The following is a 15,830-nucleotide window of genomic DNA, read 5'->3' as shown; positions in this document are numbered from 1 at the left end:
ATGAAGAATGAGTAGGCTTTGTTTCTCTGGTAGTAAAATGCGGCACCTGTAGTGCAACACGGTCGCACAATTTTAGAAGACAGAATCTTTTTGGAAATAGCAACTCAACCCCTTCAAAGTTTTACAGTTGTAGAAACATGTGTGACATTAAAATACAAGCTACAGTGTAATAAAGTAATATGCAAGGAGCAAGCAGTTTTAGATAAGGAAAGCTTCATGCTAATGATAGGGAGGACATATAATTATCATCATGGAGGAGGTGGCAAATCAGAGCTTGAGTTATTGGAGTTGTAATTCACAGACCACTTTTCCCTTAGAAGCCAATTGTCATCACCCACTTATTTTTAACGCCCTGATCTATTAGCCATGCATTTCAGCTCAGGTAGCAAAGGTATCACCAAAAGGTAGTAAATATCTATTACGTAAGATTACTACTGCTATAGAAAATTTCTTTTTTGTTTTTAACCACAGACACCAGAATGTACTGTACAATCGGGTCTCCAGATTCATGGTGGTTACATGTCAACATTTCCCACAAAAATATGAAATTCTGCAAAAATCTGCACTCTCACCCAAATAGCCTCAGATGTTTTCTACCTACTTACGTGTATGTCTAAAGTAAAGTTAGAGTAGCCTAACACAGACACACACTACACACAAAGGGCACAAGTCATCCTACTTGGATGATGCTTATTGTAAGACTGAAGATGCATGTGCCACATTTTCACCCAGGGTGAATGCAGCAAGTGGTAGCCAAATTTTTACTATGATAAATTTTGCCACCACTACCATGAAAACATGAATCCATGATTATAGATCACGTGAATATGGAGACCTCACCGAATTTGATTTTATTACATTTTTTCCCTCTTGTATATAGCTACAGTATGTCTGCTCTAAGTCTTACTGATGATTTGTACATATAAGCTCTTCTGATGAAGACAGTGAACTTACCTAAAATCTGGGGTTTCTTATTGTTTTATATATATTTTTATTATATTTATTGTATCTGTATTATAGGATTTTATAGTTTTATATTTTTATCTTTTACTGTAAACCGCCCAGAGTCCCTTTTGGGAGATGGGCGGTGATAAATTTGATTAATAAATAAATAAATAATAAATATATAATCAAATATAAGATGACCAACTGACTTATTCAAAGTCTATGTCAAGAGCTAAAAACTACCTGACAAATGGATAACTGAACTATTCAGCTAAAAGCAACAGAACAAAGTGTTCATGTCATACAGAAATTGGAAGGACTGCAGAAAGTATTCAAAAATAAGAATTAAGACAGACAGGTATTCTAAAGCATGGTGAACCTGGTTTAAGTACTGGGGGCCAGTGAAGTAGTTTGTTAAGTAAAAAAAAAAAACTTTCAGGAACCAGTGGATGGCAAGTTGCAGTCTGGATTTATTTTTTTCTTCTGGGTTGAAGGATGGTGGAATGAAAGTGGGGAACTTTAATCTTTCCTTCTCATGGTCAGACTACATCCTGTTGGGATTTAGGCTTAAAGTGGTTCTCTGAAGGGATGGAGCCATTAGAATAGTCCACCTATAGATTCCAATGGATTTCAGAGGGTTCAAGGAAGTTTTCCAGCTGGTATGGTTGGCATTTCCATCAATAATTTGGCTGCTTTGTGAAATAAGAGAGCACTTTGAACAATAACTCCTGAGCATCTTTTCGCATGCTGCAAAGCCATTCTTTCAACTGGTATAAATTTTAGCTGAAGGCAATGCAGCAAGTAAGGAAAACTTGCATCTGACTGAACAGTAGTTAAAGCTCATTATCAAGTCTGCTTTGTAGTGATTATGGTAAAACAGCCATTTTTCTCCTCGTGTCATCTCAGTGTTACCTAGTAGAGCTTTCAGTGATTTAAGGCCTTTTGGGATTTGGCCCAGTTACAGATTATACAGAACCTTCAGTAGCTCACTATGATAAGTTGGCTACACAGTTAGATAGCAACATTGGTTAAATTCTTGGACTATAGCATTTTAGTAGTTCAGTTTGGAGAGATGTCCAGAACTCTTATCAGACGTCTTTGAGTTTTTTTAAGGCCTGATGCACAGGCAAGGTGCACAGGCAAGATTAGCCAACCACATGATGCTTGTTCCTTGCCTCTTGATTATTCCATCTAGTAGGAAGGAGGTGCTCAGATGGATTATAAATTATGCATTATAAATGTATAAATAATGTATAATCCAGCAATTATGAATTCCTTCTTACAAGGAAGAGTGGTCCCTCCTTTAAAGAAGGCTATAGTGAGACTACTCATGAAGAGATCATAATGGGATCCATAAAATCTATATAATTATAGGCCAACATTCTTTCCTGGGATTGAGCATGCAGTGGTTGATCAGATCCAGACATTCCTGGATGAAACACATTTTCTAGATTCATTTCAACTTGTGTTTAGGCCTTACTCCCCTGTTAAATGGTCTTTGCCAGGAAGTAAAATGTTGATTGTCCTGGGTCTTTCAACACCTTCGATACTATTGATCACGGTATCCTTCTTGAGAGGTTGTCCCAACTGGTTGAGGGGGGAACAGCTTTAAACTCTTACCACTCATACCTGGATGGCTACGTATATCCAAAGGGTGGTACTTTGAGCTCCAAAAAGTTTCATTTCCCCTTGTGCTGTTTAACATCTACATGAAACCACTGAGTGAGATCATTCAGAGATTTAGAGTATGGTATCATCAGTAGCTGAGCTCAATCTTACTTTTCCATCAAATCCATGTCAAGCAGTGAAACTGCAGAAACACAGCCTGGCCATGCTGATGGACTGGATGAGGGCCAAACAAACTGAAGATTAATCCAGACAACTTAAAAGTACTATTAGTGCTGAATCATCAGCAATGGACCTATTTGGATAAAGACAGTCTTCCAATGGTAATCTGCTCCCTGGTAACATCTGGTTTAGATTATTCCAATACACCATGTTGCTCTAATGGCTTTCAGGAAGCCAGTGAAAATTGGCTCATCTACAGAGATTTCAACAAAGTATGACTTGGAATATGGCTGCTTATTTGGATGCTGGAGTTATGATGATGCTTTATTTTGTTTGGTTTTACAGATATTGTGCTCAGTTTTTTGTAAACTGTTGGGGTTTGTGGGAAGTTGGCATATAGCAATATGGCAAACAAACAAATAAAAGGTGGGGTTGTCCCTGAAGATGGTTTAGAAACTTCAGTACTTCAGTAAATATAAAATGCAGGACCTGCACAATATGAACATGTCACATCAAATTTTTATGAATTTTGCTAGATTCCAGTCCATGTCCTGTCCCAGGAAGGGACAGGAAGGTGCTTGTTTTAGTCTATAAAGCTCTTTAGGACCTGGGACCACAACACCTGAAGGAACACTAATTCCCATATTTTTCTACCTATGGTCTAAGATAATCCTCAGACGGCTTAGTTCACGTGCCTACCCTTGCTGAGATATGGCGAGCGGTTGCCCAGCAACTTCTGAATATCCTCCTCAATGAGCTATGCCTGGTACCAGGCACCCTGTTTTGACCTTCAGCAAAGATATTTTTATTTTCTCATTATTTTTACAATAATATTGTTACAACTTTTAAGCTATGATCACTGCTTTTCTTTGCTATTGTTTTGTTATTTTATTCCCTATTTGATCCTATACATTTTATATAATGTTTTAATTGTTGTAAACTTGGGTTTTAACTGCTAATTTTGATAACGATGATGATAAGCTGAAATAGCTGGGTCTATCCGACTAACCTTAAACAAGCATTAGGGCTTAGTGAGATGCATGAAAACAGCTACAATTTTCAGGATTTTTCAGCAGGGAAAAAGGTACTTTGTGACTAGAGTTTTTTCCCATGGTTCTTGTGAGTGTTATAGCAGTCAATTGGAGCATCTTTCAACTTGTGGCTTTTAATACTGGGATAGCTTTTAGCATGGGGAGAAAGATATATCTCTTCCACGGAAAAGCAATGTGTTTTATATATTGTCCGTTCTGCAAGTTTAATAAAATGTTATTGAAAAACAAAATGTTTATACTTATATATGAAGGATTGGTGAAGGAAAAAAAATGGAAATATAGTTTTCTTCTTTTAATGTAGATAGAAATGAAATCAGTATCCAGTAGAATAGTGGAAGTAACTTGCATTAGCATATACTCAATATAATTTGCACGCTGCAGCATTATTGATCACAGATAGCTATGATTGCTGTAATTTCCTCTCATATCTTGTAAGGAAATCTGATGTGACTATTCAAACAGATGTCAGATTTGAACATCTACCCCTGCCTGCTGCTCTCGTGAGGATGTTATGATACATACATCTTCAATAATTCTGGGACTATATGCCAACAAAGAAGACAAAAGTTACAATAATATAACCACTGTTCTTCAATATTGAGAATTACTATCCATACTGCTTAGGTTATTTACTACCCATATTACTTTAGTTCACTGTAAAGTATGAAATACATATTGCATAACTCATTGAAAGTTATTAATTAAAACATAATAAAACAGCTCATATAGTTTCTGAACTAAATAAAAACAATGCCACCCTGATATAATTGCTTCTATTATATTGGCCCTTTTACCTTGAAGCTGTCTGAAAAAGCAGTCTTAACTGCTTTCTGGAATGAAATTAAGGAAGGAGCCAACCTAACCTTCATGATAATGAACTATCCTATTACTACTAAAACCCTAAGCTGTTCCAAAAGGCATGACTAAATCCCTTTTTAAAAAGTCAGTAGATTTAAGTATTTCACTGTGTTTCCTTTTTGAAAAGGGGATTAGGATGCTGTTAGTTGTGGCTGGATTGCATTTGCATTCAGAACAGTGCTCAGGTAACCCAATTACAATGCGATCTTAGGCATGCCTATTAAAAATAAATCCTAATGAGTTTATTGAGGCTTACTTCCAAGTAAGTATGTATAGGACTGCAAACCAGATATACAAATTCCATTAACTAACAGGGATCTAACCAGTAGGAATGATGCCCATTGTGGCTGATAGAAAGCAGGGTGGAAGAAATAAGGATAAAAGAAATCAAGGATGATAGGCAATAATAACCTTTCTCTAATCAAAGAGATCAGTTTGGCTATCCATTCACCAACCATTCCTCCATGGTGGGTAGTGCTGAATCTTTCCATCTTTCTGCCTATAATAATCTTGCCACAGTAATCGTATATTGAAATAATCTTCCCTGACTCTTTTCTAACAGTGTATCCATCAGTCCTAAAAGGAAAAGTTCTGGCTTCAATTGAATATTAATCTTTAAAATCCTCTGTATCAATGTGTGTATTTGAATCCAATTTTTAAAGCTTTTTTACATGCCCACCAAGCATGATAGAATGTCCCTTCATGCTGTTCACATTTCCAACATACATTTAGAATGCCTTTATACATTCTAGATAATTTCTCTGGCGTCATGTACCAACAATATATCATTTTATAAAAATTCTCTTTAAGATCGTAACATAATGTATATTTCAACCCTTTTGACCACACACTTTCCCACTGATCCATCTGTACATTATAATCAAAATTCTTAGCCCACTTTACTATACATTCTTTAACCTGTTCTTCCATTTCGAATTTCAACAAAAGTTTATACATTTTTGCAATTACATGTTCATCATCTGTACACAATTGCAGATTCTGTCTTTCTTTGCTCCCCACCATAAATCTTTTTATCCATTTTAAATCTTTCTGATAAATGAGAAAACCATTGACAACTATATCCTTCTGCCATTAGTTGTTTTCTTGATTTAATTTTATATTCCCCTTGGTGATTCTCCAGTAATTCCTGGTACGTTAACCATTTGTCTTTGCCTGTTGTTTCTTCTTCTCTAAAATGCTTCTTGTGCTGAGATCCACAGAGGTGTTTTTGGGCACAGCCTGGGTTTATATCTATTCCATATTCTTGATATGGCAGTCTAGTAAATGGAATCAAGCATGATAGGCAGTGCTAACAGTAGGCAAAGACAGGGGCAGAAATTGGTGGGGTAAATATACAGTCAAGAAACACTTCAGACTAATGCAAAATACTGTATATATGCTAATAGCTAAGCAACAGCTATTACTGTGGCAATGTTTAAAAAAGTGTTTAATACACCATACATACACAAACGTGCACACACACACAGAGTATATTAAACACTTTTTAAAACATTGCCACAGTCAAGTTTAACTCCATTTCCCTTCTGAATTCCTCCCATTGCTGTGAAACAAAAGTTTGGGGACAGAACAAGAATCATTTCCCTGAAGTGCAGGCATTTTCCGGCTACTAATTTCTGAAAGTCAGAATTATGAGGCCATCTTACATAGACAAAAACAAGTCTGCCTGCTGCAGAAGTTAACAGATGAAGGACCACACAGACAACAATGAAGGGTTGAAGTAAAGTTTAATCATGGCTTACCCATTCATGTGTTTACAGTGTTCTATGGTGCACTGCTTGAACAGAAATCAGGTGGTTGGTATCGAATGGGAAGCATATGTGCTTCTTCTTTGCTCACAGATAGTTGTGGGAAAGGAGATTGTATTTCTGTTTTTAACCCAACCACAATACTGTGCAATCTCCATAGCTACAAGTTTTCTCTTTCCTCTTGCATAGAGCTTCTACCTTGCAGAGTAGGCCTTGATGCTGAGATAGTTTGGCATATGGCTGCTTAGAAATTATTCTATTTTTTTAATGAATAACATTACTGTGAAGACAAGTGAGTTGCTTGGTTATTACCTAGAAAGCAACGCCTATGGGGGCCTGCAAGTTTCACCAAGGAATATTACGTAACTATAGGAAACAAAGGATAGTATTATTTATTAGATGTATGTTTTGTCTTTCCCACCAAAAGAGCTGACAATACATTAATCTGCCTTCAGATTAAGTAGGACCAAGACTGACTCAGCTAGATTAATCATCCATTTGTCTTCCTTCCTCAGGGACTTGAATAGCTTCCTTTGATTTCAGTCCTTCAGAATTTTAGCCACAGGTGAAAAAAGACTGTCTTGTTCCCAGATAGCTCATACTGAAAAGAAGGGAAATATCTTGTATGTCAATTTCTCAAGACTAAGTTTAGCTTTCATAGAAGACCTGCGGCCTGGCTGTTGAATGGGGCTACAGATCTGGATTGCAAAAGTGGTGGCAGAGTAAACACAGAAAATTCTCTTTGTTACTATCTCATGGAAATCAGGTAGCCATATTATTCAGAGCTACCAGAAAAGATTAGAGCAATTTTCTGATGCTCCATGTCCTTTTTCAATACATTTCAGCAATGAATATGCAGTTCCAATACATTTGTGTAGTATCAAATTTAACTAATGCCAATACTATATTACATTAGCTGATTAAAAAGTGGTTGAAATTAAAGTGAGCTCAGACCCTTACCTAAAATTTCCATTTTTCCCATCCCTTCTGCATACCTAGATGTTCAAATAGGGGTGGGAAGGAATTGAATCTGAAAGTTTAGAAAACTGCTGCCATTAAATAAACTGTATTCTATGATAGACAGAACAGAGATTCAACAGTTAATGTAGCTTGTCATATTCCTAGGCTAGAACATGGAGCTCTTTTCTTGACAAATCATGTGAAGTTGTCACATGTATGCAAGAAGTGACATTACCAGAAAATATGCCGAATAATATTAAGAATGGTATATTATAGTTCTTACATGGAATATAACATTAAACACATACAACAAAGATGGTTAGATATGTTACAGTGGTACATGCTATGTACGCCCGTGCTATGTGACTATCTTTTCAATTACGTGTTTAAGAGCAAAATGAATCTTTATCACCTCTCCAGAAAGGTCTGAATATACTTCACGTAAAACATAGTAAAGAGTACTTGGTCTGGCCCATTCCAAATTCATGCTTTGTTTTCTCATTGCTTTCAAATGACTGATATTATTGTGGTTCAATCATTTCAGAAACCAAAGCTAGATTTTATTCATACTGCCTAGCTTTTTAGAGGCTACTTCCTTGTGCTTCCATGTAGATATTCAGTCATAAGGTTCAACCTTGCATTTATCTCACAGGAGTGGACAACAGAGGATGCTAACAGTACTCTAGAAACGTATCTAGCAATGCTTATCCAATCATAAAAATAACTTCCTTCGCTTTACTAATATCATTAACACTGGAAATAAATTTAAAATTTAAAGATACTATTCTAATATGAAATGTACTAATTATCTTTCTTGGCCATCAGCTAACAAGTAGCAGACTTTTCCCTGTGACAGTCTCCTGTCTGTCATCAGAAGCAATAGCCATGACAGAATAATTAATGCAAAATAATTTTTGGTTGGTGAAAGGATAGCTTAATTAGCGTTTTCATTCTCAATCCATTTATTTCATAAAAGCCCCACTGAAGTAATTTTGACTACTCTCGAGGCAATTGATTATGCTTTATCCTTGTTTAAACAAATTCACATTTCCCACAAGAAACAAGAAGAAATATTGACATAGGTGATCACTCCACAATAACTAGTGTTTAAATGACCATCAAGCATCAACTGTATTGAAGCTATTTGGCAGCTTCTTTTACAAAGAATTCTTTGGGGGTGCCTAAATAATTTTTTTTAAAAAAAGGATGAGAAGGAAGAAATGAACAATTCCATTTCATAATGTTTCTTCCAATGTGTGGTTATATTCTACCTTTCTCCCATTACAGTAGTATAAATTGTGCTAGCAAATATGCTACTTAATATGTTACTAAATATACATATTCAGACATGTAATCCTGACAATACTAATTATTTTAACAGAAAGATTTTTAAAACATTAATCATTAACAGACACTGGAAAAAACTCACCCAAATATTTGTATGTGGTAAAAGTATGTGAACCCCTAGGATTATCAGTTCATTTGAAGGGGAAATTAGAGTCAGGTGTTTCAATCAATGGGATGATAAATCAGGTGTGAATGTTGAAGGTGCTGCCTTATTTAAAGAACAGAATTCTGGGTATTCACTATCAAAGTCTGATCTTCACAACACAGGTATGTGGAAGTGAGTCATGAAATGTATTTCACTTCCTTGAAATAAAGGAGATTTCTGAGGATCTCCGAAAAACAGTTGTTGATGCTCAGCAGGATGGAAAAGGTTACAGAACTATTTCCAAAGAGTAGTAAAGCAGATTGTGTACAAATAGAGGCAGTTCAACTCCTCTCCAAAACAACATTGCTGCCCATCTACAGTTTGCAAAAGATCACGCAGATAAGCCAGAAGGCTACTGGAAGGATGTTCTGTGGACTGATGAGAACAAAAGATCACTTTTTGCCTTGAATGAAAAGTATTATATTTGACTAAAGGCAAACACTGCATTCCAGCATAAAAACCTTATCCCATCTGGGAAACAAGGTGGTGGCAGTATCAAGGTTTGGGCTGCTTTGCTGTCTCTGGACCAGGATGGCTTGCTATCATTGATGGAACTATGAATTCTGAACTGTACCAGCAAATTCTACAGGAAAATGTCAGGGTATCTGCCTTTTCAGCCAGAACACACAAGTAGTATGACCAAAGAATGGTTAAAGCAGAAGAAAGTTAATGTTTTGGAATGGCCAAGTTAAAGTTCTGACTTTAATCTTAGAGAAATATTGTAGAAGGACCTGAAGTGGGCAGTTCATCTGAGGAGGCCCACCAACATCCCTGAATTGAAGCTATTCTGTAAGGAGGAATGAGCTACAATTCCTTCAAGCCAATAGACTGATGTGCCGGATTGAGCAAGTTATTGGAAACATTTAGTTGCAGTTATTGCTGTTCAAGGAGGGCACAACAGTTATTGAAAGCAAAGGTTCACATACTTTTGTCAAACAGAAATACGTAGCTTTGGATCATTTTCCTCCATAAACAAATGAACAATTATAATGTTTTTGACTCATTTGTTTAATTGGGTTCTCTTTATCTAGTTTTGGGACTTGTATGGAGAACAGATGTTTTAGATCATGTTTATGCAGAAATATTGAAAATTCAAAAGAGTTCACAAACTTTTAAGCACCACTGTATGTCTTCCCACCTCCTCCATTTATAAAGGCCTTTTTTAAACTAAATTTTATAACAAAAATATAATTCAAAATTAAGTAATATTAAAAATATGGGATAAATATAAAAGAATTAAGTCCAGATGTATCACCCCTTGCTTTAATACTATTTATTTGATCAGTGTAGAGATAATAATGTATATAGATTGGAAGATTTTAATCTTTAATAAAACAAATATGAAATCTTTTAAGACTCTGTCCTTGAAATTGTCAGAAACACCTCATTGGTTCCAATATCTTCAAATAAATAATATAATTCAAAAGTAATTACAAAAACAACATTGAATACTCAGACACCCGATGAAATTTGCAAAGTTTACAAGACAAAATTCAGAACATCTGTTGGGTCTGATTTATACATTGTTACTGAAACGCAATTCAGAAATTAAACAAGTCAAATATTGTATGATTAAATGGATGCAGAATCTGAATAGGACAATAGATATGCAACAGTGGGAAAACCAATGGAAGATAAATATTACATTTACTGTGAATATTATATTCAGAGAAAATGGGTACAAGATGTTTTTTTACCAATATATTAGTGTTAACTGGCAAAATGTTACTAAGCTTTTCTGTATATTCTTACAAAGAATATGGAGTTGGTTTTGTATATAATAGCTGTTAGGATACTTTATGCTTCTTACTGAAAATTACAGATAATTCCTTCTTTAGAAGAATGGCACACCATCCTATGGGAGTAGGCACCAATGTCCATAATAACTTCATATTAAAAATAAAAGTCTGATAGTAAATTTAATTTAACCTGGAAAGCATTTATGGGCTATAACTCCGCACATGAACACGTACTCATCCAATGTTTGGGTATTTCTTAAAATAAGGCCTTATTCCTCTTTGGAGGTAAGCGATGTTGTCTAACTTAGATAGCAAAGTGATATGTATAATAAAATTTACATGTAATTTGAAATTTAACACAGATCAGTGATTCAAAATAATAAGTATGAGTTAGTGTCAGCCCTTTCAAGCAGGCAAGGTCAAGAAGCAGGAACAGCATGGATTTTGGGAATGCTCTTTATTGTAGGGTCTTATAACAGGATCTCCAATCTTTCTCTCTACCACATCATATACCGAACAAAATCAAGGCAGCATTATTTTGAGTTTCTTTTTCACACTTTCTTCTTTCCTAGAACTGTGTAACAGTTAATTAGCAGTCATCCCTTTCTCATTCCCAGGGCCAGGTCTACATTCCATTCCATTATCTCTGTTGTAGAATTACTGCCATGTGTGAAGATGGGCTTGGCAGCTTGTCAAGGTCAATGAGCAAGTCTGACAGAGAAAATCTACACAAACATAGTCTTTGACATCTGCTCTCATCTTAGTTACCAAATCTTCCTGAGCAGGAGATGCAACTCTTTGAACACTCCCCCATGTCTGGCAGTTATATTGTTGTGGAAGAATTGCAATACTTCTTCCCTGAAATGAAGTGGTATGTACAAGTGACTGTTGTGTAACACTGTCCTTTATTCACAGAGAAATGGAAACAATCAGTCTGTGGGACTCAATAGAGGCCATCCATCCAAGTCCTGACATATGGGTCCTATTGTAAGCAAATCTGATCTAACAAGTTATTGACTGTCTCCCCACCCTAGTGTCTCTGGAGTGTCCTTTCTGAAGGCAGGGACAAAATTGTCTGGCTTCACGATCCTGACAGGAGAGATGGCCAAGAAATCATATATTCAGACTTGCATGGGTGTGTATCTAGCAGCTTGTTCTGTGAACTAGAAACCCAGGTGATATAAAAATGGAAGCAGGAGAAAAATTGCACAGCTTGATGTGAGGCTTTGCTCCTTCTGCAGGTACTCCAAATTCTTGTGATCTGTCTGTACCTGGGTTGCTCTCTCTAAGATGAGTTGTTCCCAGTAAGAAATGTCTCAGTTGCTACAATGCTGGTTTTATTGCTAGCAGCTCTAAACTGAAGATGTTGTCCTGTTTCAGGTTTTAAACTCACACACACATGCGCGCGCACACACTTACTAAGCAATAATAGTAATTTACTCAAGGCAGATGAGGAAAGGAATGTAAATCAAAACAGAGTTTCTTGGAAAGAAAGCTTGCCTGTTTAGTTTTGCTTTCAACAGGAACAAGCAGAAGAGAAGTCAAAATCCAGTCTGCAGTTCAGAGAGCTAAGCCAGGTTTGTCAGTCAGTCCAAAGGGCAGAATTTCAGGGTTTTCTCCATAGCAGGAGATCAGATGGTCATTTCCAATAGAGAAACCGGGGTCAAGGCTGCCTCTTAAATCAGGCGGCAGCCAGCTGTCTTTAATTAAGATAGCTACACCCTTGCTTGGCAAGGAGCCTCATGGAGCATCTTTGCTGTACCTCATCATCTGACTGCTCCAGTTGTTCTGATGGTGTTGGTGATTCCTGGCTTGGTGACTGCTGAGGCTGACATTCCACCGGTTCAGCTGGTGCAGCTTCTTCAGAGTCAAAGTCTGAGTCTTGGGCCATGACAGATATCATAGCTCCATTCAGCTAGGAGAAATCTGGAATTAAATGCACAATGCCTCATCCCTCTTCTGAAGCCTGAAAGAAAGCAGCTCCCAAAACAGGGTAATCAGTTGGCACAATAAAGGGGCAAATATACCTAATACTCCTTCCTCCTCCTATTTTCCCCACAACAGCAGCCCTGTGAGGTGAGTTGGGCTGAGAGAGAGGGACTGGCCCAAGGTCACCCAGCTGGCTTTCATGCCTAAGGCGGAACTAGAACTCACAGCCTTCTGGATTCTAGCCCAGCACCTTAACCACTAGACCAAACTGGCTTATCTTAGACAACTATTAAAATTTCATGCCAAGATTTAGAGCTGCCTTTGACAATTCAGCCAGAAAAGGGACTGAAAAATTGCTGAGTTTGTGAGTAGATTTTGTTGTTTATTTGTTCAGTCGCTTCCGACTCTTCGTGACTTCATGGACCAGCCCATGCCAGAGCTTCCTGTCGGTCGTCAACACCCCCAGCTCCCCCAAGGATGAGTCTGTCACCTCTAGAATATCATCTATCCATCTTGCCCTTGGTCGGCCCCTCTTCCTTTTGCCTTCCACTCTCCCTAGCATCAGCATCTTCTCCAGGGTGTCCTGTCTTCTCATTATGTGGCCAAAGTATTTCAGTTTTGCCTTTAATATCATTCCCTCAAGTGTGCAGTCTGGCTTTATTTCCTGCAGTATGGACTGGTTTGATCTTCTTGCAGTCCAAGGCACTCTCAGAATTGTCCTCCAGCACCACAGTTCCAAAGCATCGATCTTCCTTCTCTCAGCCTTCCTTATGGTCCAGCTCTCGCAGCCATATGTAACTACAGAGAACACCATTGCTTTAACTATGCGGACCTTTGTTGTCAGTGTGAGGTCTCTGCTCTTAACTATTTTATTGAGATTTCTCATTGCTCTCCTCCCAAGGATTAAACGTCTTCTGATTTCCTGGCTGCAGTCAGCATCTGCAGTAATCTTTCTGCCTAGAAATACAAAGTCTCACTGCCTCTACATTTTCTCCCTCTATTTGCCAGTTATCAATCAAGCTGGTTGCCATATTCTTGGTTTTTTTGAGGTTTAGCTGCAAGCCAGCTTTTGCACTTTCCTCTTTCACCTTCATCATAAGGCTCCTCACAAATTGTATGCCATATATGTGCACTGGAATGATTTTGCCCTGATTGAACAGTTTGGGGATGGGCTGATGAACTGAGGGATGAATTATTAAGATAGGGCAAACTAGGCAATTTAGAAGAGCTGTTTAAATGTTGTTCAGCTAATCAGTGAGTGGTTGGAGGGGTGGAGGGGTGGGGGTGGGGAATGCTACCAGTGATGGTTTTATAGCCTATTGTCACCACTGTCTCCCCTCCCTATTGCCTCCTTGGCGCCTATGCAAATAAAAGTGGTAAAGAGATCCTTGTCTGCAGGAGATAAACAATGAAGGTGAGACCTCAGTTTGTGTTTTTACTGTGATGCTCTTGGATGCCTAGCCATGGCTTGTCCTGCTGAAGTTCCTTACTCTGATTTGACTTGGAAGTCCCATACCTGTGGAAACATGGATCATCTTGCAAGTAAATGCCCAAGTTATTCCAGAGCCCCATCTTCAGGAATATTTGCAGACTCCCAAGAGCTTAGCAGGGGGGCCTTCATACAATTAACAAGAACTCCAAAGATTGGCAGAGGCAAGTGCATTTTATGATCTCTGTTAGTCTGCACATCCCTAAAGGCACAGAAATACAGCTCTCTGCTCATTTAGACTCTGGCATAACAGCTAATTTCATAGATAAAACTGTAGTGTATCATTTTGTTTTACCCCACGCAATCACTGGAAAGGTTGATACTAGTGGAAACTATTGACAGTCAACCTCTTTGATCTGGTCCAGTTTTGCAATATACAACTCCTCTGCTGTTGAAAATAAATGATCATTCAGAATTCTTGTCATTTGTCACCACTTTCTTATATGTTTCCACAGTATTGGGAATAGACTGGCTGCAAACTCATAATCCGGAAATCCACTGGGAGCAAGGGGCAGTTTATTTTCCCTGTCAAAGGTGTGAACAGCACTATTTTAAGGCATTGAGTTCTTCTTCTTCTCCCCCTCCCCTCCCCAGTACTGGAAACTCCTGCATTACCCAAAAAATTCACAGATTTTGCTGATGTTTAGGGGAAAGAGAAAGAAGATACCTTGCCTCCTGCCCCCCAATCAGGCATATGACTGCATGATCAGCTAGGTACTTGAAGCCCAGATCTCAGCTAAATGGCAATATTCCATGTTTTCTCAAGGATTAAAAAAATTAAAGGAGTTTCTAGATGACAATCTGAAGGATTTATTTACTCTTCATCATCTCCTGCCTCTGCACCCCTCTTTTCATAAAAAGATATTTCTTCTTTACATCCAGTCTATGGTTGTAGACTTCTCAACTCCATCACTCTTAGGAGTCACTACCCACTACTGCTTATTCCAGATCTCCTAGACTGCTTTCAAAAGGCACACATTTTCACTAAATTGAACTTGAGAGGAGCCTACAATTTGATTTGGATAAAAGAGAGTCACGAATATTTTATAGCTTTTGACATGTGGTGTGGCAAATTTGAATGCATTATAATCCCCTATGGTTAACTCCCCTCCAGATTCATGAATGAAATATTTTCGAATATTTTGGACAAATATGTAACGGTGTACATGAATGACTTTCTGATTTTTTTCAGAAGACCCATGTTGCATGATGCATACCTTAGTGTGCCTTTGCAAGCACAAGCTTTTTGCTGTTGGAGAAATGTATGTCTGATGTCCCTCAGTTGGACTATTTGACATATTGGATCACCTCAGGAATACAATATATTCTCAAATGGCAGGCACCTAGAAATGTGAAAGATGTCCAATGTTTTGTGAACTTCTGAAAAGAGGGCAAATATTTAAATGGTATATTCAGGAGAATTTTAGGACTTGAAACTTTTTTTTTTCTCCTGGTCTCTATTCCACCCTCTGGATGGAGGGTGTTTATCTCCTGCAGACAAGGATCTCTTTACCACTTTTATTTGCATAGGCGCCAAGGAGGCAATAGGGAGGGGAGACAGTGGTGACAATAGGCTATAAAACCATCACTGGTAGCATTCCCCACCCCCACCCCTCCACCCCTCCAACCACTCACTGATTAGCTGAACAACAAATCTTCTAAATTGCCTAGTTTGCCCTATCTTAATAATTCATCCCTCAGTTCATCAGCCCATCCCCAAACTGTTCAATCAGGGCAAAATCATTCCAGTGCACATATATGGCATACAATTTGTGAGGAGCCTTATGATGAAGGTGAAAGAGGAAAGTGCAA

General features: G+C 37.8%; 1 protein-coding gene across 1 annotated transcript in view; it reads right to left on the bottom strand.

Annotated features, from left to right (window-relative positions):
- Positions 1–15,830, bottom strand: part of ADGRA1 (adhesion G protein-coupled receptor A1) — a 286,630-nt gene that overhangs the window by 93,598 nt on the left and 177,202 nt on the right. The gene's annotated exons all lie outside the window — the stretch shown is intronic.

This window comes from Candoia aspera, chromosome 6, assembly GCF_035149785.1.
Source record: "Candoia aspera isolate rCanAsp1 chromosome 6, rCanAsp1.hap2, whole genome shotgun sequence".
NCBI classification, from domain to species: Eukaryota; Metazoa; Chordata; class Lepidosauria; order Squamata; family Boidae; genus Candoia; species Candoia aspera.
The sequence above is the reverse complement of the archived record's forward strand: the minus strand, read 5'-3'. Positions and strand labels throughout refer to the sequence as shown.